Source organism: Carcharodon carcharias, chromosome 3, assembly GCF_017639515.1.
Source record: "Carcharodon carcharias isolate sCarCar2 chromosome 3, sCarCar2.pri, whole genome shotgun sequence".
Lineage (NCBI taxonomy): Eukaryota > Metazoa > Chordata > Chondrichthyes > Lamniformes > Lamnidae > Carcharodon > Carcharodon carcharias.
The window spans coordinates 103972290-103999791 of record NC_054469.1 but is presented as its reverse complement, the minus strand read 5'-3'; the positions used below and the strand labels follow the sequence as shown (position 1 = coordinate 103999791).

Here is a 27502-nt window from a genome sequence, read left to right as displayed (position 1 = left end):
AAATGGTGCCGTCCCAAAAACGGGGAGGGGGGTCTCAGTCCATAAATCAAAGACAAAGTATTAACAACACCAGCGTCGCTTATATCTGGGAAATGATATGTGACTTTTACCTCGCTGAATATCATAACGCATCGCGAATTTCATTTAGGTTTCCTTATGCGAGCAAATAGTCCGATACTCACCTCTCGTTCCTGTGAGATTCGGATCTCTCCCCTGCAGCTTCGGTTAGCACATTCCAGCAGTTTGCAGCTTCTAAGACGTGGCATTGCTCAATCCCAGACTAACTCAGCAGTTTCCACAGGTACAGTTACTCAAACTACACTTGGGAAGTATGTATATAAAACTTCGGGTAACTTTTAAGGATTTTAAAATAATGTCGCTATTACATTTGCACGGTAATGCTGTAATTCAGATGAAAGTTTAGCAAAGGTCGTACCATTGCAATTAAACATCTGGAAAGTTTTGCTACGATGGGATGTTAACTTCTGGGTTTTTTTTATTTTACTTTTGGATGTTTTACTTTTGAGAACTGTTAAACTTTGTTCTATTATTACATTGAATATAGCTATAATTATATTAGTATTAAAATACCCATTCCTGAAACAATAATTGGAACCAGGTGGTGTTTTCCAACGATTCTTAAAAACTTCATAAATAAAATTAGGACAAGTTTTATAAATAAGTTAGGCTGTAGTTTTTTCCATTGGTAAACACTCTCTGAGTTTGAATTTGTTAATGTCTTGAAATATACGTAAAAAAATGTTTTAATGTGACAATCAGCTTCAAAGAATACCATTTGGTACTAGGATAAGAATTTAAAATCTCGGAATTATACGTCCTTCGACGTTGGCGGTGCCTTTCATTGACATTTTAAGTTCGACACTTACATTTTTATTTTTATCATCTTAAAATTGCCACAGTTAGTCAGAAAGGTAAGCTAACAGTTGGTTGAACAACTTGGAGCCGGATGTTTTAGTATAATACAGTATGGCGATTGTCAGGAACTGGTTGAAGTTAGTTAGGATTAACACTACAGTGGTATAGATTGTCAGGGACCAGTTGAAGTTGGTGAGGATTAATACTACAGTGGTGGTGATTGCATGGGGCCAATTGAAGTTAGTGAGGATTAATACTACAGTGGTGGTGATTGCATGGGGCCAGTTTTTTTTATTCATTCATGGGATGTGGGCTTCGCTGGCTGGGTCAGCATTTATTGCCCATCCCTAATTTCCCTTGAGAAAGTGGTCGTGAGTTGTTTTCTTGAACTGTTGCAGTCCATGTGGTGTAGGTACACCCACAGTGCTGTTAGGAAGGGAGTTCCAGGATTTTGACCCAGCGACAATGAAGCAGCAGCGATATATTTCCATGTCAGGATGGTGAGTGACTTGGAGGGGAACTTCCAGGTGGTGGTGTTCCCATCTATTTGCTGCCCTTGTTCTTCTAGAAGTTAGTGAGGATTAATACTACAGTGGTGGTGAATGCATGGTGCCAGTTGAAGTTAGTGAGGATTAATACTACAGAGGTTGTGATTATCAGGCGGCCAGTTGAAGTTAATGAGGATTAGTACTACAGTGGTAGTGAATGTAAGGGACCAGTTGCAGTTAAAGTGAGGATGAAGAGTGATGCAGTGGAGTTCTCTCACTAGGCCAAGGGCGGCGCTGCTGCCGCTGGAGTTCTGTGGCGACACGCGCTGGTGGTTGGGTGTTTTCCGCGGGAAAGGCGGCAGTCAGTCTGTCGCAGGGACTCCAGGGAAATGGAGTTCCAGTTGTGGTCACGTGGCGCAAGGACTACAGGCAGCGTCACAGGTGAGACTACAAGTCCCACAGTGCAGCGCGTCCCGTCACACTGCACCGCGCATGAGCTGTTAGTTCTTTGGAATGTCGAACATCCAAGATTAATCTTTTCGTTTAATCATTTTATTGAAAGATAGCATACCATCTAAAACCACTTGGACAATGGAAACTCCGTTTGAAGTTGATTCCAACATACAATATCCCAATGATGGAGCTACAGCATGGAGGATGTCAAGAAGAGTTATATTGTGATGCAGATATAGTCACCTTTTAAAAGGTGATTTTATTTAATATACATCGCCTGCAGCAGTTATTTATTTCTCTGATTCATTCATATTATACAAAGTAATTGATAAAGTTCTGTCTTTTTTGTTTCGTATCCTGACACGTTTTTCCCTTTGGGAAATAGCTGGAAAGATTAGTATGCTCATTATCAATGTGTTGAACTGCGTCATGAATGCTCCCTCCGTGGCCAAGAAGTTCTGGAATGGGACTTGAACTCGCAGCTTGTGATACAGAGGCTAAGGCACTACCTACTGAACCATAAGACATTCATACATGTATGTACATAGGAACACATCTTCAGCCCCTCGAGCCTGCTGCACCGCACAATAATATTTGGTGGCCGGGTGTTGATTTGGTTGTGGCTTCAACGCCACTATGCTGCCTACCACCGCCCCCCCCCCCCCCCCCACCCCGCAATATCCTTTGAATCTCTTGTTAGTCAAACCTCCAGTACTGTTGTTGTTGCATACACTTATTAACATTCATAATCCTGTAGATTTCTAATTAGTAGATGCTGTTTTTCAAGATGATATTTATTACTTCAACTTTCCTATTTTTATTCTGTTTCTCAGTCAGTATCAATTATGAAACCCAAACAGGTAATGGCTGTCTGCCCCTGGGAATCTATGTAAGTCTGTGTAAGTGCCACCAGCACCACATGAATAAATTTCCCCCCTCACCTGTTGTAGTCGCAGCAAAGCCCTGTACAATTGCATGATACTTTCTTAATCTTGTACTCCAGCCCCCTTGCAATAAAGGATTACATACCATTTGTATTCCTAATTGTTTGCTGTACCTGAATGTTAACTTTGTGGTTCATGTTAAAGGGCACCCAAATCTGCCCAACGCCAACACTTAATCACTTCCCACGATTTAAGAAGTATTATATTTTCCTATTCTTCCTGTCAAAGTGAATAATCTCACATTTCCCTACATTATACTCCAGCTGCCACATTCTTGCCCACTCACTTAACTTATATTCTTCTCTTTGCAAACTATTTGCATTCCTCCTCACAGCTTACTTTCCCAACTAACTTTGTATCATCAACAAAGGTGGATTCATTACACTCAATCCCTTAATCAAAGTTATGCATATAGATTGTAAGCAACTGAGGCCCCAGCATTGACTCTTGTAGCACCTGTCTAGTAACAGTCTGCCAACCTGAAAACAACCCATTTATACCTACTCTCTTTTTTATCCTTTCATTCCCAATCCATTCTAATATATCACCCCAACCACATGAGCCCTTATCTTGCGGAACAGCTTTTCATGCGGCACTTCATCAAAAATCCTTTGAAAATCCAAATATAGCACATCCAATGATTCTCCTTTATCTAACTTCCTCAAATAACTCTAGTAGATTTGTCAAACATAATTAACCATTCATAAAACCACATTGGCTCTGCCCAATCATATTATGATTTCCTAAATGCCCTGCTTTGTCCTAAATTATTAGAATCTATCTATTATTAATCAATTTTTTGGTCATCTTTCAATTTGGAATACTGTATTCACTGCTCATAATGCTGTTTTCTCTATATTGGAGAGACCTGACACAGATTGGATGATCACTTCGCAGAAAGTCTCCATCCAGCCGTAGGACGCAATCCTGATCTCAGGTTGCCTAAAATTTTAAATTGTCCACTGCACTCCCACTCTATCTCTCTGTCTTCAGCCTCCTACACTGTTCCAATGAAGCTCAATGTAAGCTCAAGGAACAGCACCTCACCTTTCAAATAAGTTGCTTCCTGGACAGTCTTTTGGGCTCAACAGAGTTCAACAATTTCAGATCATAGTCTCTCCTGCCATTTTTGTTTTGGGTGACTGTTGGTGATTATTAAGCTTTTTCCCAATTACATCTGCTCTACACCCATTTTTTATTTCTTCAGTTGTCCCATTACCATTTCCTTTTGCTTTGCACCATCATCCCTTTTGTTACTTAACCTCTCCAACCTTACATCCTATCACAGACTTTCTTGTTTGTTTTCCCCTTTCCCCCTTTCCCTGCTTCTGCACTTACTTAAAACCTATCACATCTATAACTCTCCAATTCTGACAAAAGGTCATCAACCTCAAATGTTAACTCTGTTTCTCTATCTTCAGATGTTGTCAGACCTGCTAAGTACTCTCAAAATTTTTGGGTTTTATTTCAAATTTCCAGTCCACAGTATTTTGGTTTTGGTCACACTTGGCTGCATTTTTTTGGAAAAGTATACTTTATTCATAAAATATCTGAAAGGACCTAACAAAACATTTCTAATGGCCATCACAAAAAGTGCAATCATATTCAACCTTTACAGGAAGATCATGAGGTGCTTCAATAAAATCAATGAATATTACAGATATTTCAACATGGTCATTACAGACAGTGCAATGATATTCAAGTTATCGACATAGATCATGTTGCGCTCTGAGGTGCTTCAATACAATTATGATACATTTAGTTTTCACTACATACGTTCCTTGTGAGTCATACAGCCCGATGGGTCTATACAATTCCCAGCCCCTCAGTACACTATGGCAGAAAAGTTTTAGACAGTGACCTTTCCCCATTGCACCTTTGTGGCGGCTGCCCCAAGCTTTAGTGCGTCCCTCAGCACGTAGTCCTGCACCTTGGAATGTGCCAGTCTGCACCACTCAGCCGGGGACAACTCTTTGCACTGGAAGACCAACAAGTTTTGGGCAGTCTTTCACCGAGCTGATGACCCTCCAGCTGCAGTTGATGCTTGTCTTGGTGTGTGTCCCTGGGAACAGCCCGTGGAGCACAGAGTCCTGTGTCACGGAACTACTCGGGATGAACCTCGACACATGCCACTGCATCTCTCTTCAGACCTTCTTTGCAAAGGCACATTCTGCACCACTTGACTGCTTTCTAAAACTCCCACATTCTTCAGGCCTACTACACTCCTTGCCAATCTTAAAAGCCTCTTTTATTCTAAATCTATCCTTAACCTCTTTAGGTAACCATGGATAGATCACATTTCCCACTGAGCTTTTATTTTTCAAAAGAATGTATATTCGTTGAGAATTCTGAAATATTTCTTTATATGTTCACCATTGCATTTCTACCATCATACCTTTTAATCTAATTTCTCATTTTACCTTAGTCAACATGCCTCTCATTCCTATGCAGTTGGCCTTATTTGTGTTTAGTTTTGTACTTATGTGCACCTTTCTCAAACTCAGTTTGATCATTCTTCTGCAGAGGATCCTTCACTATGAGATTACTAATTAACCCTGATTCATTATGCAAGACAAGATCTAAAATAACTTATTCCCTTTTTAGTTCTATGTTACATTGATCTTGAAAACTGTATCAAATGCCATCTGTGAACTAGTCTGCCAAACTACTTCCACCACTTTAACTTGTCCACTCTGAAGACTAAAGTATTGCCTTTGTTACAAGAAACTCTTATTTTCTGATTAATATTCTGTCCCAACAATATGGTTACTGTTCGGGGGCCTGTACATACATCCACCGGTGTTTTCTGCCCCTTGTTTTTTCTTATCTTCACCAAATCAATTCTACTCCCTACTCTTTTGAGGCAAGATCCACCCTCACTGCTGTTCTTATGTCACTGTTTGTCATCAGGGCTACTTATCCGCCCCCCTAACTCACCCACTTTCTCATTTTTTTTGTCTTTTCAAAACATTCAAGTACTCTGGAAACTTAACACCCAACCTTGGTCACAATGCAATCATGTCTCTGTAATAGCTATTAGATCAAGCCCATTCATTTATCCCTATTTGTGCTATTAATTCATCTGTCTTGTAACAAATGCTTCATGCATTTGGATAAAGTATCATTAATTTTAACTGTTTACCATTTTGCCTGATTTGACCTTATTTGTTGATGCGCTGTTACTATTAAACTATTAGCACAGCTCTAGTTAGTTGATTCGCCAGGACACCAGTTCTAGCCTAGTTTACGTGGAGACATCCCAATGGAACAGCTCCCTTTTCCCCGAGTCCAATGGTCAGTATCCCATAAATCAAAACTCCTGTCTCTCACACCACTCTTTGAGCCACAAATTCAATTTGCTGATTTATTTGATCTTATACTATTTTTCACATGGATCAGATATTAATCCAGAGATTATCTTTGAGTTTCTGCCTCTTAATTTGAACCCTACTCAAATGCTCTCAGTAAAACCTCATTCCTCATTCTACCATAGTCATTGGTTCGTACATATCCATGATAGCTGGATTCTCTCCCTCCCATTCCAAGTTCATCTCCAGTCATGAAGAGATGTTGTTAACCCTGGCACCAGGCAGGCGACAACCGTCCGAACTCCTGTTAGCAACTGCAGAGAATAGTATTTACCCCCTGACTACGCTGTCCTCCACCTGAATGGCTTCCTGTACCATGGTGCTATGGTCAATTTACTCTTCCATCCTGCAGACTTCTCCCTAATGCACACAGGCAGCAAGGATCTTGTACCTGTGGATAAGGGCAAAGGCTGAGGCTCCTCCATCTTCCCACTCTAAAGATCCCTCGACTGCCACCTGGATCAAAAGTATCCAGGTAACCTTCCCCCTCTCCCCCGAGCCGATGTTCCTGCAGTCGCAAACACTTACTGCAGATGTGTTTGCCCTGGATCACATTGGTATCCAGAAGCTCCCACATCTTGCCATCGCAGCACATCAGCTGCCCTGTCATCTCCAATATGTGTTAATTAATTAAGAGTTGCTAATTAATTAATTATAATTATTAAAGCTTACACCTCCCAATAGGTTTCGGCACAGCCAGTAAACTTTACAATACTGATATAACAATACAGTACTTACAAACTGGTAAAACTAATAATACCAGTTACTGGTTTGCCCGCACCAAAGTGGAAATCAAATACTGGAGGCTGAAAAAGAGTAGAAGAAAAAAGCACCTCCTCACCATCCCTCATTGAACTCCCCACTCAGCACACTTTAATTTTTGCAGTAAACCTTACATAAAGCACTTCTTTCCCCAATGCACCAAATTCCCACTTTGAACCAAATTTCCTAATATACTCCGTCGTTCTCTGTCTCACGCAGGCCAAACCATGCACCTCTTACTCATACATCCACTCAGAATGATTTACAAATCTTTAGATACATATATAACATAATTTTACAATACTTGAACATTGTATTTATTACATCAGCTTCTCAAACCATGTTGTTCTGTTGACTGTGTTGTCCCTGCATTGCTTTTCCACCAAAAGAGAAGTTTGAATTTAAACAATCATGTACCACAGTTGAACTCACATTTTGTTAATGTGCCTGGAATAGTGAAAACACGCTATTTATTAAAGAAAACTGTAGTAATTACAATCGCAACAGCAACTTACATTTATATCACATCTTTAACATAGTAAAATAACCCCAGTTACTTTACTGGAGCATTATAAGCCAAAATCTGACACCAAGCCATTTAAGAAGATATTTGAGCACATTATCTAAAGCTTGGTCAAACAGATAGGTTTTAAGGAGCATCTTAGAGGAGATGTAGAAAGCTATAGGAAGGGAATTCCAGAGCTTAGGGTTTAGACAGCTTGAGGCAGTCAGTAATGATGGGGCAAAGGAAATAAGGGATACACAAGAGGGTAAAGTTGAAGAGACAGAGTTCTTGGAGGGTTGTAGGACTGGAGGAAGTTACAGAAATATGGAAGGATAAGGCCATGGAGGGATTTGAATTTGAGGATGAACATCTTAAGTTTGAGACATCACTGAACCAGGAATCAAACTAGGTCAGTGAGTCCAAGGGTGATGAGTGAATGGAACTTGATGTGGGTTAGGATACTTTATATTGGATGCTATTTAAAATGCTGTTTTTCTTGATAATGCAAACTTAAGTTGAAACATTTCAGTAACAACCACATTAAAGAGAACAACATTACATTGATGGAACATATTTTATTTCTCTGAAAATGATGATCTAAGGGATCTGAAATTATGACAACAACTTCTATTTACATAGTAACTTTAATGTAATGAAACACCCCAAGATGCTTCGCAGGAGCATTTTAAACAAAGGTGCCACCCGTTCCCTGATTCATAACTGCTTCTCCCTCAACTTCCGTTCGCACATTTATCAATGTGGCAGTTAGTTAGTATTAATCATTTTTAATCAATTTCTTTTCATATCTGGATTTTATGACATCCCAGGAAACCTCTGACACGGTGGACATCATCCTATAAGCTAAGAGTGAGGCTGATTTGTGATTCTCAAACATCAAGTGGTGGTTTGGAAGGTGTGTTTTCATTTAATACTGACAGCCTCAGTGCTAAGCATTGATTTAATTTTTCATCCAAATGATACCAAGTATTGAATAAGATATTGCCTTAGATATATCCAATCATTTGTAACTTTTTGGATTTATAAATAAATGATATATTTTACAATCTTTGAACTACCTCCCTAACAGCACTGTGGGTGCACCAACACCACATGGACTGCAGCGGTTCAAGAAGGCTGCTCTCCACCACCCTCTCAAGGGCAACTGGGGATGGGCAATAAATGCTGGCCTAGCCAGTGAAGCCCACATCCCATGAATGAATAAAAAATATATAAATTACAACAGTTTTTCAAACCATATTGTTCTGTTGTCCATGTGGTCTCTTCATTGAATTCCCACAAGTAGAGTGTATTGAATTCAAATCATTATGTACTCAGATTCAAATGATAGTTTGTTATATGTCTAGAATACAGAAATCACACTTTTTAAAATTGTATCAGAATGTATTGAGGTTGGTGTTTTACTTGTTAAGTGAACTTAAATTGAAACATTTCAGTAACAATGGCATTAAAGAGGACTGTTAAATATATTGGAGCACATTTTATTTCTTTGTGAAAATAATGATCTAGGGGATCTTAAATCATCTGAAGTTAGGGTATCATCAATTTCCTGATTCACATTCTGCTTCTCCCTAAACATTCATTATTTATCAGTTTGGAAATGAGTTAATATTCATCGTTCTTATTTCCATTTGTTTTTATAGATGTATTTTGCAACATCGCTGGAAACCTAAAGCACAGTGGACATCATCCTAAAGGCAAAGAGTGATGTTGATTTGTGGTTCCTAACACTGTGGTTTTAGAAGGTATGTTTGATTTAATATTCAAATCATTATGCAGTACAGTTGAACCAGTTTATTGATATGTGTACAACATCCATGTGGGGAAGCTATCAGCATTTGTCACTAAGGTTAGGGTGACCGAGCAGTTGGATAAATATAACCGATTAGAGAGAGATTGCATGGCTTTGTTAAGGGTACATATCTGACCAATCTAGTTAATTCTTTGAGGACATCGTTATTAAGATGAATAAAGGAGTATCTATAGATTTTATATATATGTACTTCTAGAAAGCATTCAATATAGTTTCACACAAAGATATTGACAAAAATGAGAGCGTACAGAATTAGTGGTAGCATTTTGTCTTGGTTTGTAACTTGCTTGTGAGAAGTGGGGGTAAGGTAGATACTCTGATTGGCAAGGTGTTGAAAATTATGTCTCCGGAGATTTGTTCTGGAGCCTCAACATCCCACTGTATTTAGTAATGATTTGGATGAAGGAATACAGGATTGTATGTCCACATTTGCTGTTAATACTACATTAGGTGGAACAGTAGTAGAGCAGATAAGAGCAGGCATTGGCAGATTAGGTGAGTGGACAAAACTGTATGAACAGAGTTTAATGTGGAAATGTGTGAGATCAGCCACATTGGGCCTAATAAAGGTAAATCAAAATATTTTCTAAACAATGGGAAGCTAGTAACTGCAGAGGATTGAAGAGATTTGAGAGTCCAAGTGTACCAATCATTAAAAGTTATTAGATACATATAAAAAGAAGTGAAAGGGGCTAATGGAATGTTGCCTTATCTCAAAGGGACTGGATTACAAAAAGGAGTTATGCTTTAGTTGCATAGAAACTTTGTCAGACCCCATCCAGAGTTTAGTTTTCAGTTCAAATCAGAAAAGATACATTGGCCTTCGAGGATGTAAAGTACAGATTAATCAGAATGGTACGAGGGCTTAAAGGATGAAATTATGAGAGCAGTTTGCATGAACTTAGCTTGTATCCCTTTGAGTATATAAGACTGAGATATGATCTGATCAAGGTGTTTAAATTGTTAAAAGGATTCAGTAGGTAGACAGAGAAACAATTTCCTCCAATGTGGGAATCAAGAATAGGTGAGCATAATCTTCAATTTAGAATCATGCAATTTGGGAGGGAAGTTAGAAAGCACTATTTCACATAAAGGGTAGTAGAAATCTGAAATTCTCTTGCTTAAAAGGCTGTGGATGCTGGGACAATTAGAGCTTTCAAGACTGAGGTCAATAGATTTCTTTTGTTAGGTAATTATATCAAGGGATTTAGAGCTGTGGTTGGTAAATGGAATTGAGGTACAGGTCAGCTGTGATCTAATTGAATGGTGGAGCAGACTCAAAAGGCTGAAATGCCCACTCCTCTTCCTATGTCTTGAATAGAAAAATACATTATTTTTAACAAAATTGCAGTAATGATTAATTTTATTAGACTCAATTCAAAATGATGTTTTCCTTGTTCGTTTAACCTCAAGTTGAAACATTTCAGTAACAAACACATTAATAAGGACAATGGTAAAGTTGATGTATTTCTCTGTGAAAATGATGATCGAAGGGATCTGAAATTACCTGAAGTAAATATGCCATCCATTTACTGATTCACATTCTGCTTACCTCTAAATTTTCCTTTGTCAATTTAGAAATTAGTTAGTATTATTCATTCTTATTCCATTTGCTTTTATATCTGGATTTTGCAACATCCCTGGAAATCTATAGCACAGTGGACATCATTTTATATGGGCAAAGAGTGATTTCTGAACACTTGTGTGGTTTTAAAAGGTATGTTTTCTTTTAATACAGACAGTCTGAGAAGCAGTATTTATTTATTTTATTCATTCAGATGATACAAAGTATCATTAATAAAATATTGCCTTAGATACATCCAATCATTTATAACTCTTTAGATTTATAAATAACAGATAATTTTACAAACTTTGCAAAAGCATATATAACACCAGCTTATCAAACCATAATTATTCTGTTGTCCTTGTTGTCTCCTCATTGAATTCCCACAGGTAGAGTGTACTCCAATTGAAGTCACAGTTTGTTAATATGTCTAGAATAGAGAAATCACTTTTTTAAAAATTGTGGTCATTCTTACTGTATATCGGAATCTATTTAAATTGGTGTTTTGCCTCTTAGTGTGAACTTAAGTTGAAACATTTCAGTAACATTGACATTAAAGAGGACTGCATTAGTTATGTTGGAGCATATTGTATTTCTTTGTGAAAATGATGATTTAGGGGATCTGAAAACATCTGAAGCTAAGATGCCATCCATTTCCTGATTCACATTCTGCTTCTCTCTAAATTTCCATTAGTATATTTATCAGTTTGGAAATTATTATAATTACTCTTATTTTCATTTGTTTTTATATCTGGATTTTTTAACATCCCTGGAACCCTACAAGATGATGACACCCCGCAAGACAAAAGTGAATTGGACTTGCAACCCCAACACTATCAGCCCTGTGTGGTTGTAGAAGATACTTTATACAGTAAATAAACATGTCCTGGAAACAATCAATTTTCTGTTTCTTGTTTGCTTTTGCATCAAGAGCTGAATGTCTTTTGGGAAAAGAGCTATGCTTTGTTTAATTTCAAACTGTGCTTTTACAGTATATTCCAATGTTCGTTTTTCAAATACATTACAGTAATGATGTATTTTTCAAAACAGTCACGCCACTGAATTATTGGAAAAGTTTTGTTATTTGTCCTCAACTAGTTGCAGTGGACTCATTGGCCCTGATATTAACTTAGAAATATGTTGTAAATGGAAGAGCATCCAAGGAGTTTCAGTGCATCTGTGAATTTTAATGCAGCCACCTCATTATCATCTTTCTTCTGAGTTTGTCATTGATTATATAACAGTGGGCATGAAGAGGACCTACATGGCACAATCTCACCTGCAGAATTCAAAGGGTCAGTCCAAAGATAGAATTTGGATGAATTAAGAGTAGGAAACAAGAGAGGAAGGGATTTGAATTCAGGACAGTTAAGGGTTGTGTCTCAATTTAAAAACAACAATAACTTATATTTATATAGCACCTTTAATGTAATAATACACCTCAAGACACTTCACGGCATTATAAACAAACTATGACACCAACTCACATAAGGATGTATAAGGTGACTAAAAGCTTGTTCAGAGATGTAGGTTTTAAGAGTGTCTTAAAGGAGAAAAGTAAGTTAGAGAGGCATAGGATATAGGAAGGGAATTCCAGAGCTTGGAATCTAGACAACTGAAGGCACAGCCAACAATGGTGAGGCAAATATAATTGGGAATGAACAAGAGGCCAGAATTAGAGGAGCGCAGATATTTTTGAGGATAGCGGAGCAAGAGGAGATTGCAGTGCTGGGGCAAGGTCATGGAAGAATTTGAAAATGAGAGTGAAAATTTTAAAATTAAGATGTTGCTTTACTGGAAGCCAATCTAGCTCAGCAAGCACAAGGGGTGATAGGTGAACGGGATCCAGAAGGAAAAATGTCTTTGATAGTTACTGGTGGTGCGTGACCACCAGGTTCAGCAGGCAGTGAGTCTTTTAGGAGGCTGCAGATATCTGAAACCACCTGAGCCTCCTGAAGCACTGCTGTTCTGATATTTCAAGGTAATTCAGGGCCTCCCTGCAGGCCCTGTGTTAGAGATTGTGCTGCCAGCAACCTGCATCCTCTGCTGCTCTCTTCTCTGCTGTTCTCCTTCCTAATGTCCAGTTGCAGGTTTCTGTAACACGCTGTTGCTGGTGATATTGCTCTTCATCTGAGGTTCAATCTAAGGCACTTATCCAAATGCATTTAGAAAACCTCAAAAGTGCAGAAAGTAAATGTTCAGTAAAAGTACTAGGAAAAACATCTTTCCCACTCAGGTAAAAAAGCAGTTATAAGTACTGAATATCCGTTGCACTATTTTCTTGAGTTTGAGTTAGCTCCCTTAATTGTAATTGTGTTCTCATCTTGCTTTCATTGGGGAGTTTTAGGGGGCCTGGGAAACCCATAGATGCAACATTAAATTTAGATTTGTGTTGAAATATCGATCCAATTGAGCAATTAGCAAATATGAATAGACAATCTGCCTTTCATGAGAAAGTTAAGGGCTTGGGTTGGATGGGAAACTGAAAGGTTAAAAATTTCAAATATGAACCCAGGATGCCTTGAATCTGTACATGTAAAAGTAGGCAAGAAGGGCTGGATCCTTAAGATCCTTTACAGCACTGCTTGTGCACCAGTAGGAGTATTTCCTCCATACTCAACAAACTAGCCCTCTAAAGCACACCGCCCCCACCACCCCGTACAATCTATCCAACCCACCAACTCCACAATTTTCAACCCACATCCCAATCCTCCCCAACAATGTTTGACGCCATCCACCCTGATTTCCCTCCACAATCACTGACCCCAACGCGATCATCAACTCAGCCCCCCCTTCAATCATCGATCTTCTCCAATTCCTCTACAACCATCAACCACCCACTCCCTCTTCCATCCCACTATCCCAAATCTCTTGACAACCACTAACCTCGATGTCACTCCTCAAACACTAACCTCTCCCCCGTAATCACTGACTCTTCTATGTTCACCAACGCCCCGAACCTCACCCACAATCACCAACCCCCAGGTCTCCCCCCGACCTCCACCGTGATCAAGGACCAACCCCTACCACGATCTCTCTGGTCACCAACCACCCCCCCATATCTCTACTCCTCTCAACTAATGAAGTTGGTTGCCATTTTTGGACTTCGATTATCTCAGTCCCAGGACATCACAGCAGGAGTTCCTCAGGATAGTGACCTAGGCCCAATCATCTTCAGCTGCTTAATTAATGACCTTCGCTCCATCATAAGATCAGAAGTAGGGATGTTCACTGATGAATGCACAGTGTTCAGTTCATTCACAACTCCTTGGATACTGAAACAGTCCATGCCCACCTGCAGCAACACTTGGTCAACATTCAGAGTTGGGCTAATAAATGACAACAAATATTCATGTCACATAGATGCCAGCTAATGACTATCTCCAACAAGAGACAATCTAACCCCTCCCTTCGACATTCAAAGCATTCCCATTGCTGAATGCTCTTTCATCAAATTTGTGAAAGGGGTCACCGTTGACCAAAAATTTAACTGGACCAACCACATAGATGCCTTGGTTTCAAGAGCAGGCCTTAAGCTGGGCATTCTGTGGTGTGTGACTCTCCTCCTAACTCTCCAAAGCCTTTCAACCATCTACAAGGCACAACTCAGGCGTGTGATGGAATGCTCTCCACTTGACTGGATGAGTGCAGCTCCAACAACACTCAAGAAGCTCACCACCATCCAGGACAAAGCAGCCCATTTGTTTGGATCTCCATCCACTACCTTAAACCTTAAATCTCTCCATCACTGGTGTCAATAGTGTGTAAGATGCAGTGCAGAAACTTGATAAGGCTCCTTCAACAACACCTTCCAAACTCGCAATCTGTACCACCCAGAAGAACAAGGCCAGCAAGCACATGGAAACACCACCACCTGCAAGTTCCCCTCCAAGTCACGCATCATCCAAACTTGGAATTATATTGATGCTCCTTCACAGTGGGTCGATATCATAGAACTCTCTCTCTAACAGCACTGGGCAAGTACCTACGCCACATGGACTACAGCAATTGAAGAAGACAGCTTACCACCACCTTCTCAAGGGCAATTAATGATGCCTCGCCCTGGCCACTCTCAACCACTAACCTTCCCTATAGCCTTTCTTGCCAGGCAGACAGATAGTTAGTATGTCAGTCAGGCTGGCTGTAGGGTGGGAAACCTGGCAAAAAATTCAAACACAGCCTGTGTTCAGAGAAAGCTGCACTTTCTGGTTTTCTGAGCATAACATCCTTTTTGCACTCTGCCAATATTTTTAAAGTCCACTTTCAAAGACTTCCACACCAGAATATCCTTGTTGCATCTACAAGTGAGTGAGATTGCCAAGGAGGATAAAAGGTTCTATTCCCATGTACTTGCATCTTTAAATTTATTAAGCTTAAATAAACAAACTGCCATGGTTCCAGAAGCACACTGTGATAATTCTACATTTTGTCTGATGAGTTATAATTATAGACATTGCTTTCATCAGATCTCAGAGGCGTTGTGCTAAATAGACTGCAATAATATCTAAACAGTATTTTCTAATTTTTAATTAAATTTAAGGCAACTTAATCATTCTTCATTTATTCATCTCATACTCCTTTCCACCTAATTCATTTATTATGAACTGAATATATGTTTTGCAGCATTTTATACTAATTAACAGGAACATAGAAAATAGGAGTAGGCCATTCACCCTGTCATGCCTGTGTCGTCATTCAAACAGATCATGGCTGATCATCTATCTCTAAGCCATTTTTCCTTACTATCCCCATACCCCTTGATGTCATTAGTATTCAGAAATTTATTGATTCCTGTCCTGAACATGCTCAGTAATTGAGCTTCCACAGATAACAGTTGGACGATCCATGGCTGAGATCCATGAGGATCTCAGTGCCATGGCCTCCATTATGGCAGAGTCCATGCTGAGCATTAGCGCTGTGTTGAACCTCATTGCCGAGCACACTGCTTCCTCCATTGAGAGAGTGGTGACTCTCATGGAGAGGCAGCTCCAGGGACAGAATCAAGGGTTCCTGGGGTTGCGCTCGGACCTGCAAACCCTCACACAGGTAATGATCTCAGGTGGTCAGTGTCCACGTAGGAGATGGATGAGATGCCCAGTATCCCAGCTAGGTGCCCATCCATCAGTGGTGAGCAGGGAGGTCCAGAGCGACCTCATGTTAGGGCACGAGCTGCCTGTCATCTCTGGGGGCTCCTCTCAGGGCACTCTGGATGACGGCAGCAACACCTCCACCCCTCTGCCAGTGACTGTGGCATCTGATGAGACTGCGGCAGCTAGAGAGATGCTAGCCATGGAACTGGCTGCTCCCTCTCAGGCGGGGCCAGCACAGGCTCCACTGGCCAAAGGATGACCGCCAAGGTCACAAGGCCAATAGGACAGCAGGGTCAGCAGACTATCTCCAATGCCAGTGCCACCGATGGGGGAGCACCAAGAAATAGCACTTGCAAACATAAGTTTAAGACACCATGAGCACAAGAGGGACTGGGCACGGGTGATCTTCTGTTGTGCAATGTCTTGTTTATTTTAACTGGTCCGGGGTTGAAGACCAGAGAAGGTTCTGTTAATTTGTTTTGACTGTCAACATGAGATAAATTTTCTTTTGTTGTAATGGCCTGAGTGTGCTTCACCTTTTTTACTTAATGTGGTGCGGGGTACGCCAGTATGTAATGCTGGACATGGGTGGCTTGAAACTTTATTGCACAGGCACTGAATGGACTTTGGGGTCAGAGGAAAAGGTCATTTCAGACATCCAGGATGGAGGCAGCAGCCCTGGCAGGAGGTGGTAACACTTATTTGGCAGCCTAACTGAAGGATCATTGGATCAAGGCATCCCTGGTGTCCCTGCCTCCCTGAAGGTTACAGAGGTCTGCCTCCACACCTTCAGCATTCTCCTCACTGTGCTCCTCTTCTGACTCACTACTGGATTCATTATCTGTGGCCTGTGCAGCTGCGTCAACATCCTCTTCCTCCAGTGGGTCCCCCTTTGCCAGTGCCAGATTGTGGAGAGCGCAGCATCCGACCACGACCAGTACACCCGCTCTGGAGCATATTGTAGGGTACTGAATGATCCAGACATCGAAAGTGAGACTTCAGAAGACCTATGGTCCTCTCTATCACTGCCCTTGTGGAGGCATGGCTCCTGTTATGACACTCCTCTGCCTCTGTTCTTGGGTAGCGGAGAGCCTTCATAAGCCACCTTTTCAGGGGATAGCCCTTGTCACCTAGCAGCCACCCATCCAGCCAGGCTGGAGCACTGAAGAGACTCAGCATCTGGGACTGCCTCAGGATGTACACGTCATGGGAGCTGCTAGAGTACCTTGCACAGAATTGCAGAATATGCATCCTATGATCACACACTATCTGAACATTCATGGAGTGGAATCCCTTCCTATTAACGAAGGCACTCGGTTGACTTGCTGGTGCCTTAATGGCCACATGTGTGCAGTCAATTGCACCCTGGATGTGGGGGAATCCAGCAATTGCTGCAAAGCCCCTAGCTCGCTCAGCCTGGCTGGCCTCATCTGTACAGAAATGAATGAAAGTCAATACCTGCCTGAAAAGAGCTTCTGTCACCAGCTTGATGCAAATGTGGACAGCTGATTGGGAGACTCCACACACATACCCCACTGACCCCTGGAAAGAACCCAAGGCATAGAAGTTGAGGGCCACTGTGACCTTCAGAGCCACTGGCATTGGGTGTCCACCCTCACAGTCAGAGGTGATCTCAGGCCCAATTATCTGACAGATGGAGGTCGCTGTCTACCTTGAGAAGAGGAGTGTCCTCCAGCATTGCACCTCCAACATATTGAGGTAACTGCATCGCCACCTCTAAACCCTGGCAGCAGGATAATGGCATCTTCAGCCTTGGACTACCTGCTGGCCCTGTGCCCCTTGTGCCTGCACCTCTCCTCCCACAGGTCACTCCCCGGGAATCTGCATTGGGACACCTGACCTCCTCTCCCTTTTGCCCCTCCCTTCCTCACAGGAGGAGGCGCCTCCAGCGGAGACCACAAACCCCATTACCAGAGTAATAGAAGGCTGTATGATACCTGGAAGGGTCCACATCCTGAATTCTCCAGGGTCTTTGGAGACACCAAGGAGTCCTGAAATGAAGCCTGGAAATGCTAACAATGAAGCGCTGAACAGAGAAGAAGCTGCCATATACCAATAAGTCACCAGCAACAATCTACCAAACTCCTCACTACTCACACTGGCATTACTGCTGACCCTTTTTATCCCGCCCGTGGATGAGGCTGAGAGCACACAGAAAGAATGACGGAACTCTGTGATACCTACCCACAACATTCTGGCAGCAATGCCAAGGTGCAGGCATCAGCAAAGTGTCCAGGGAGTGTGAGGCCGGACCACCACTTTGGTCTGAAGGCTGCACAAAGCTTAGGGAAGAGGCCCTGGACTGAGACACCTGCCTTTATCTTGTGCAGAACAGTTTCACATCTCAGTGACACGAACACTGCTCGTCAGAACAAGAAGCCAAAGGCAGGGAGACATTCTTAGGATTCTCTTGACAATAGTGAACAGTATGTACAAGTAATTAACACCCATGACCAGGCTGTGCAACTAATTCTCCTTAACTTTCCTAACCCTGCCACTGCGTCTTGGTGCTCCACGGACATCCACAGCAGAGATGGAGGCAGCTTGCTGACTGCTACAACCTGTCTGTGATGACTTTGGCAAATGTCCTCTGGAGGGCCAAGACCTGGAGGGCCCCAGTCCACTTTTGGGGTCCTGCTGTGTGGCAGTGTCACCCTCCTCGGCCTGTGGAGCTGAAGATGCTGAGGTCACAGGAAGAAGGGATTCAGGTGGGCCAGACACTCCCAGAGTCACCTAGGTGGATGGCCCCGGTTAATACACCTGCTGATTCTCCTCCCTATGGGTGCCCAAGAGCCACTGGATGACTCCTTGTGAAGAAGGGGTAGCTGAAGTGAAATTGAACTTCCTAGTACCCCTCTCGCATACACACTGTTGGAAGCCAACTATGTCATCAGTGATGGAGTAGAGCCCGTGCAGCGGTGCAGGAGTGACGTCCTGGACCAAGGTCTCCATGGTGGCTGCTATCCTACCAGTGTTGACCCCAGTGTGTTGGCATGCCAACACTATCACCTGAGACTGAAGGCAGACGGACTCCTCCATCGTGCCTTGCAATCTGAGGAGTGCAGCAGACATCCCTTCTGATGTTCCCAAGCTTGTCTTTGCAGCTCCAGCAACTGTGATATGACCAAGTCCAGAGGCTCATCATCTGATTTGGACTCAGCAAATTTCTGGCCTCCAGCAGTCCTCTGAGTGCCGAATACCTAGGAAGTCCCTGCTGCCACCTGCTGTGGATCAGACAATGCGATGTGTTCACCAGATTGTGATCCCAAGGCTATTCTAAAGCTGGGTCCCACCAATGCGTGTGTCTCTGCGCTGGTGGAGGTTGTGGGTGAGCGCTGTGATGAGATTTCAAGGAGGGTGCCTCCAGATTCCTCTTCAGAGATTTCTTCAGGGCTTGATTGGAAGCCCTGGGTCATAGACTCCATTGACTGTTTCCCAGATGTGCCTGCGGAAGCAAGGGGAGAAAATTAGTGCATGGAAGTGACCTGTGAAACAGGACATGTCACTCACAGCATGGTTGTCTGATGGATGTTGCATTGCTGGATCCTCACTTGATAGAGCAGCACCGACCTCACCGTCAGCACAGGCCTGGTCCCGATCATCGCCAGTCAGCTGGATTACTCTGTTTTCAAAGTGCATGAGGGCCTTGATTTCAGGCATACCTCCACCGGTCTGTGATCTCTCCCACTTGTTGTGTGCCAGCTTGTCTTTCACAAATAGAGATGGAGAGAGTGTCAGGCCAGATGATCATGGTGTTTGTGGGTGGTGAGTGGTCCCATGAATGGGATGAGAACAATGAAGGTGTGTGTGAGAGAGTGAATGGTGACGACCCTTGCACTGGTAATCCACAGGGAGGGCCCTGTGGGTGTGTGATGGGTTTGTGAGTGTGTGAGTTGAGAGTGATGAGAAGAGTGAGTTACCCTGGCAGAACAGAGGAGATCATTCATTCTCTTGCAACACCGGGTGGCTGTCCTCTTTTGAAAGGCGTTGATGCTGACAACCGTTGCCACCGCCTCCAAAGCCAGATTAGTGAGGTTGCTGCCTGGCCAGAGTGGGGGTTGTACACATCATGGTGAGCCTCCACTGTGTCCAAAAGGCGCTCAAGGGACGCATTATTGAATCAGGTGGCTGGAGTCTTTTTGCCTTCCAGGGCCTTGTTTTCTTTGCAGCAGTCATGGGCTAGAAACACTGAGAGGTGTGCACGTGGCTGCACTTTAAGTATGGTGCTTGGCATATTGAAGCGGCGAGGTGATGGCACAGTGGGCGAATGAGAGCCCACCCGCCATGGAAATGGCTTATTTCCCAGGAATGCATAATTGATATGGCGGGTTTAAGGCGATGCGGCGTAAAAAGCAGCCATTGCAGCCAGCGGGTAAAACATCATTTTACCCACCTGCTACCGCACTTAGTGTAAATCTGGGATGATTCCGCCCCTTGAATATTCAATTCCCAGTCTTGGCCAACCTGCTGCCACGTCTACGTAATGGCAATTAAATCATAGTCGTTTATTTCTGTTTGTGCTTTCAAATCATCTACTTCGTTGCGAATGCTGTGTGCATTCAGGTAGGGTGCCCTTAACGTTGTCTGTTTAACATTATTTCATATTTTGATCCTAAGCTAATAAAATAAGCTTTCAAATTTCTAAACTGTGTACTATCTCTTAACAATAAAGTGAAAATGTTATTAAAATGCACATTCATAATTTGGTATATTGTCCATTTGAGTGGTAGTTATGGGATTTAGTTGTCTCAGGCTTTCTGGTTCCTATGAATTCTTCACTAATAGTATCTGAAAGCAGTAACAATCCCCTGGGCTACAAGTTAAATAGAGGCTGGAGTGTTTATGAGAGTCTCTGAAATCAAATAAGAAAGTTATGTTTTGTTACTAATTGGTCTTGGGACTGAGTCCAAGAGACAGGCCTTTTGGTTGGCCTACTTTGCTGTAATCCAAAACTGACATAAATCAATACTTCATTATACCTGGGAACAATGTAATTCATCACGAGAAAAATCAGGGTTTCTATTTTTAAGAAAACAGTTTAAGTGGGACGAAGCAATTTTACAGACTCATCAATAAAATTGTTCCTGATTTCTGCTGTAGAAGTGTTTGACAAAGTATTTAAAATAAAGTCAATGTTATGAGAAGACTGATATGATGATGGAAATTGCGTAGGTTTCGTATCTTCTAGTTTGATGAGTGCAGATCTAGAATATTTGGTAATAGGGAAAAGTTTGTAGTGCCAGATACAGAAAACAGCGCTTAAGCCTTGATAGCCTTAAAAAGATCTGACAAAAGGGGATGGGGTGGGGGGAGGAGACCATAGTGGGAAAAAAGATCAAAAATAGGATAAAAGTTAGGGGTAAAACCTTAAATAAAAATGAAAAAAATTAAAAATAAGTGGATAAAAATGAAAATGAATATTGAAAGGAGATAAAAAAGGGATGAGGATAGAGGAGAAAGCTCATGGCCTGAAGTTGTTGGACTCAGTGTTAAGTCTGGAAGGCAGTAAAATGCCTAATTGGAAGATGAGGTGCTGTTCCTCCAATTTGCGTTGAGCTTCACTGGAACATTGCAGCAGGCAAAGGATAGACATGTTGATGTGAGGGCAGAATGGTGTGTTGAAATGGCAAGCAACGGGAAGGTCTGGATCATGCTTGTGGACAGACGAAAGATGTTCCACAAAGCGGTCACCCAATCTGCATTTAGTCTCTCCAATGCAGAGGAGACCGCATTGGGAGCAGCGAATGCAATAGACCAAATTGAAGGAGGTGCCAGTGAAGCACTGCTTCACCTGAAAGGATTGTTTGGGCCCTTGGACAGTGAGGAGGGAGGAGGTAAAGGGGCAGGTGTTGCACCTTCTGTGATTGCATTGGAAGTTGCCGTGGGAGGGGGATGAGGTGTTGGGAGTGATGGAGGAGTGGACCAGGGTGTCCTGGAGGGAATGGTCCCTACAGAATGCCAACAAGATGGGTGAAGGGAAGATGTGCTTGGTGGTGTCATCATGCTGGAGTTGGCGGAAATGGCGGACAATAATCCTGTGAATGAGGAGGCTGGGGGCGTGAAAAGTGAGGACAAGGGGAACCCTACCATGGTTCTGGGAGGGAGAGGAAGGTGTGAGGGCAGAGGCACGGGAGCTGGGTCGGACATGTTGAGGGCCCTGTCAACCACAGTGGGCAGGAAATCTTGGTTAAGGAAGAAGGAAGACACGTCAGAAGCACCATTTTGGAAAGTGGCATCATCAGAGCTGACGCAACGGAGTGAAAAGAACTGAGAGAATGGGATGGAGTCTTTACAGGAAACAGGATGTGAGGAGCTGTAGTCGAGGTAGCTGTGGGAGTCGGTGGGCTTGTAATGAATATTGCTGGACAATCTATCACCAGAAATTGAGACAAGAGAGGTCAAGGATAGGAAGGAAAGTGTCAGAGATGGACCATGTGAAGGTGATGAAGAAGTGGAAATCGGAACCAAAATTGATCAATTTTTCCAGGTCCAGATGAGCACATGAAACGGCACCGAAACAATCACCGGTGTACCAAAGAAAGGAGTTGTGGGAGGGGGCCTGAGTAGGACTGGAACAAGGAATGTTCCACATACCCCATAAAGAAACAGGCACAACTGCTACCCATAACCACTCCTTTTATTTGGTTCAGTGAGAGAACAAGTTCAGCCAGACGAAGGGGAATGGTGGTGAATGGGGATTGTATGGGCCCCTGTTCAAGGAAGAAGCGGAGAGCCTTCAAACCATCCTGGTGGGGGATGCAAGTGTAGAGGGATTGGATGTCCATGGTGAAGAGGAGGCAGTTGGGGCCAGGGAACTGGAAATTTTTGATAAGACAAAGGGCATCAGAAGAATCGAGGTTGTCGGTGGGAAGAGACTGGACAAGGGAAGAGAGAACAGAGTCAAGATAGGAAGAAATTAGTTCCGTAGAGCAGGAACAGGCTGACAAGATTTCTCTACTGGGACAGTCCTTTTGTGAATTTTGGGAAGCAGGCAGAAGCTGGCTGTCAGAGTTGGGAGGCTATGAGGTTGGAAGCTGTGGAGGGAAGATCTCCAGAGGAGATGAGGTCAGTGACAGTCCTGGAAACAATGACCTGATGTTTGGTGGTGGGGTCATGGTCCAGGAGGAGGTAGATGGAAGTGTCAGGACTAGCGCTCAACCTCTGCAAGGTAGAGGTCAGTACACCAGACAACAACAATACCACCCTTGTCGGCAGGTTTGATAAGAAAGTCAGGATTGGTCCTGAGAGAACGGAATGCAGCAAGTTCAGAAGGAGACAAATTAGAGGTGGGTGAGAGGAGCAGAGAAATTGAGACGGCTGATGTCACACCAACAGTTCTCAATGAAAAGATCTGTTCATGACATCTTTGTCAATCTCTTTGTTCCCACCTATCGTGGGCCTTCTGTTCAGCTTCACCTGCTCCACCCCCGCCTTAAACAGTATAAATTTCATCACATTTTGACTTCTCTTTAGTTCTAAAGAGTCATATGGACTCGAAACGTTAACTCTGTCTTTCTCTCCACAGATGCTGTTAGACCTGCTGAGTTTTTCCAACATTTTCTGTTTTTGTTTGAGATTTCCAGCAGCTGCAGCATTTCGCTTTTATCTTAGTGTTCAATTCACTGCCACTTCTCTTCCTGGAATGCCTACTTGAAGAAGTACCGCCCTACTCTCTGACAGGATTTCCGCTTGTCTCTTTCGCCCTGTTCACCTCCATTGCTTTCTGTTTCCCTCCTGGTGTTTGACAAGGTCCTTACCAAAACTCACTTTCACAGCCATATTTCCTTCCTCAGTCACTGTCTCCATCTTCGACTTACCCCATGTGAATTCCAACTGAAGTTCCATCCCTCATGTTTCAAATCCACCCAGGAATCCAGGTATCTCCAGGACATACAACACTCCTCGGACTGCCGTTCTCGCTGCATCCTGAGATCTGCAGTCAGTGTCATGTAATGCTATATTAACACACTCGACTTCTCCCTCCAGCAGTACCGACTCACCCGATCTCAAAGCTGTCCTTGTCCCCAGTTTCATCTTATTCTTCATCTCATCCGACATGTTAACAAGAAACTTTGTCTCTTCCTTTCAGTTGCTAAGGAATGCAAGCTTCAACAACTCATTGATACCAGTGCCCATCCAGGACCCTCCACCCCTTCCCATTCCACTGACCCCATCCCGTCTTCCAATCCCAGCCCCGGCCATACATTCATCATACACTCTGACCTTCCCCTCTCTGATGCTGAACATTCAGTGCTCAGCAGAGGACTCAATTTCATATCCTTACGCCCTCACCTCAATGAATTTCGGGCTCAGCACGATGCTGAACTCTTCTTCCCCCACCTTTGTCTCCTTGCTTCTTTGGGCAGGAATCCTCCCCTGTTCCATGGATCTTTTCACCCACCTCCAGTATTCTTCCTCCACCTGGACCCCTCTCTCTGGCCTCTTACCTTCTCTCGATCTTTTCGTTGAGAACTGTCGGTGTGACATCGGCCGTCTCAATTTCTCTGCTCCTCTCACCCACTCTAACCTGTCTCCTTCTGAACTTGCCACATTCCGTTCTCTCAAGTCCAACCCTGACTTTGTTATCAAACCTGCCGACAAGGGTGGTGCTATTGTTATCTGGCATACTGACCCCTACCTCGCAGAGGCTAAGCACCAACTCGCAGACGCTTCCTGCTACCTCCCCCCAGACCATGATCCCAACACCGAATATCAAGCCATTGTTTCCAGAACTGTCACTGACCTCATCTCCTCTGGAAATCTTTCCTCCACAGCTTCCAACCTCATAGTCTCCCAGCCTCAGACAGCCCGCTTCTACCTCCTCCCCAAAATCCACATACAGGACTGTCCCAGTAGACCGATCATGTCTGCCTGTTCCTGGTCCACAGAACTAATTTCTTCCTGTCTTGACTCCATTCCCACTCCCCTTGTCCAGCCTCTTCCCATCCGCGAATCAGGGAATTTCCAGTTCCCTGGCCCTAACCACCTCCTCTTCACAATGGACGTCCATTCCCTCTACACCTCCATCCCCCACCAGGATGATCTAAGGGCTCTCCACTTCTTCCTTGAACAGGGGCCCATACAATCCCCATCCACTACCACTCACTGCCTGGCTGAACTCGTTTTCTCTCTGAACAATTTCTCCTTAAACTTGTCTCGCTTCTTCCCAACAAAAGGTGTGGCTATGGGTTCCCAAATGTTTCTTTATGGGGTATGTGGAACATTCCTTGTTCCAGTCCTATTCAGGCCCCCTCCTACAAGTCCTTTATTCGGTACATCAATGACTATTTCGGTTCCGATTTCCACCTCTCCATCACCTTCACATGGTCCATCTCCGGCAATTCCCTTCCCTTCCTTGACCTCTCTGTCTCAATCTCTGGTGATAGACGTCCACCAATATTCATTACAAGCCCACCGACTCCCACAGCTACCTCAACTACAGCTCCTCACATCCTGCTCCTTTGTAAGGACTCCATCCCACTCTCTCAGTTCCTTCACCTTTGGTCTGTCCACAAGCATAATCCAGACCTTCCTGTTTGCTTGCCATTTCAACACACCACCCTGCTGTCACGCCCACATGTCCGTCCTTGGCCTGCTGCAATGTTCCAGTGAAGCTCAACGCAAACTGGAGGAACAGCACCTCATCTTTCAGTTAGGCACTTTACAACCTTCCGGACTTAACATTGAGTCCAACAACTTCAGACCATGAACTCTCTCCTCCATCCTCACCCCTTTTTTATCTCCTTTTTTCAATATTCATTTTTTTTTTAATTTTTATCCACTTATTTTTATTTATTTTTTCATTTTTATTCAAGGTTTTACCCCCACCTTTTATCCTATTTTTGATCTTTTTTCCCACCATGGTCCCCTCCCCCCCATCCCATTCCCCCACAAGGGCCATCTGTCACTTGTTCATGTTGTTCTTTCCAGAGTGCTTACCCTTGACCTGCTATTATCACATTCTGTTTTCTTACCTTAATGCCACCATCAGCACCTCTTTTAGTCAGTACCACTACCATTAACACCCCTTTGTCCTTTTATTCATGATATCTTTGTCAATCTCTCCTTTGTCCCCACCTTTTGCTGGCCTTCTATCCAGCTTCACCTGCTCTACCCCCCTTAAACAGTATGAATTTCATCACATTTTGACTTCTCCTTAGCTCTGAAGAAGAATGACACGGACTCAAAATGTTAACTCTGTTTTTCTCTCCACAGTTGCTGTCAGACCTGCTGAGTTTTTCCAACATTTTCTGTTTTTGTGTCTTCCTTTACTTGTCCTGATGCCAGAGTGCCAAAGGAAGAGAGGGGTCCTCTCGATATAATAATATCCCTACACAATTTTTCACACTGATGGTCATGTATTTCAAACTGTGTAGAGTAAAATATAAAGAGAGGATGATGCTAAAAATTGTAAAAAAAACTCAGACAAAAATGCACTGAAAATTTCCAGCCCACTGTAGGTTACAGTAATGATTTTATAAAATTGTTAATGCAGGCCCAGCTTTCCTTTACAATGATACTCCTCCATGTTTGGATCATAGGTGGATGAATTTTCTAAACTGAAATTTATAAAACTGTCGAATTTCGAGATTTAATGGAAGATTTCTTTCAAGTTTATCTTATAAACTCTAAATGGATCAACCTTTATTATTTAGAACAAAGAATGATACAAATATGTCACGGCTTGCAGCTTTATTTGCAGTTCTCCATAATGTAAATTATGGGGTTAATAAAAATTAAAAATGGAATAATACCAAAAGCATTATCAATATTCTAGTAGTTTACATTGGTCTGGATTTTACATATTGGCAGTGGCCCATCCACCACCTGGGAAGTCAGGTGAAACCCCACCTCCGCCGATCATGAAAACCCCAACTGAATTTTATGTTCGTCAAGCAGTTAATTTCCTGCAATTGTAGCTTCCGTCCCTCTAAGGTAGAAGGTCCTGCCCCAAGAGCTGCCAGCCAATCAGAGGGCTAACAGCTCTTCAGTTCCAGCAGCACCACTAGAAGCACTGGCCACTGCTAGGACTGCAGTCTGTCCTGGACCAGATTCCATGGAGGAGGACTTATGGTGCATGTAAGTCAGTACTGGCTCACCAGAGCCATCAGACAGGTTGCAAAGAGAGGGATGAGGGTCAGTTATGAATGTCAAGGGGAGATGGTTATATTTTCTCTTGTTGGAAATGGTCATTGCCTGACGTTTGTGTGGTGTAAGTGTTACTTACCACTTGTCAGCCCAAGTCTGAATGTTGTCCAGGTCTTCCTGCATGCAGACATGGACTATTTCAGTATCTGAGGAGTTACAAATGGTACTGAACACTATGCAATCATCAGCGAAGAACCACACTTCTCACCTTATAATGGAGGTAGGCGATTGATGAAGCAGCTGAAGATGGTTGGGCCTAGGACACTACCCTGAGGAGCTCCTGCAGCAATGTCCTGAGGCTATTCTGCTGCATCCCGCCAGATTTCTCTGGTGGGTTTGACAGTGGCATGCCCCTACAAGGGTTGTAAACATTAGATTGCAAATCTGATGATGGCAGAAATCACAACCTTTACAATTAAATTAGTTTCCTGCAACAAAAGTCTCACCCTACT

The 27502-nt window shown here is 43.0% G+C and overlaps 1 long non-coding RNA gene and 2 other non-coding genes across 5 annotated transcripts; all 3 read left to right on the top strand.

Annotated features, from left to right (window-relative positions):
- Positions 1-235: 235 nt before the first annotated feature.
- Positions 236-11687, top strand: LOC121276414. Of its 3 annotated transcripts, none has more exons than XR_005942653.1 (6): positions 236-301; positions 1927-2070; positions 8224-8309; positions 9058-9159; positions 10882-10944; positions 11576-11687. It is a non-coding gene; the product is annotated as an uncharacterized LOC121276414 (long non-coding RNA). The 3 variants fall into 3 exon arrangements; XR_005942654.1 differs by having other exon boundaries at positions 262-301; positions 1931-2070; XR_005942655.1 differs by having other exon boundaries at positions 287-329.
- On the top strand, positions 10701-10769 carry LOC121276635. The gene has a single exon (XR_005942711.1). It is a non-coding gene; the product is annotated as a small nucleolar RNA SNORD123 (small nucleolar RNA).
- LOC121276634 lies at positions 11390-11458 on the top strand. The gene has a single exon (XR_005942710.1). It is a non-coding gene; the product is annotated as a small nucleolar RNA SNORD123 (small nucleolar RNA).
- Positions 11688-27502: the final 15815 nt, after the last annotated feature.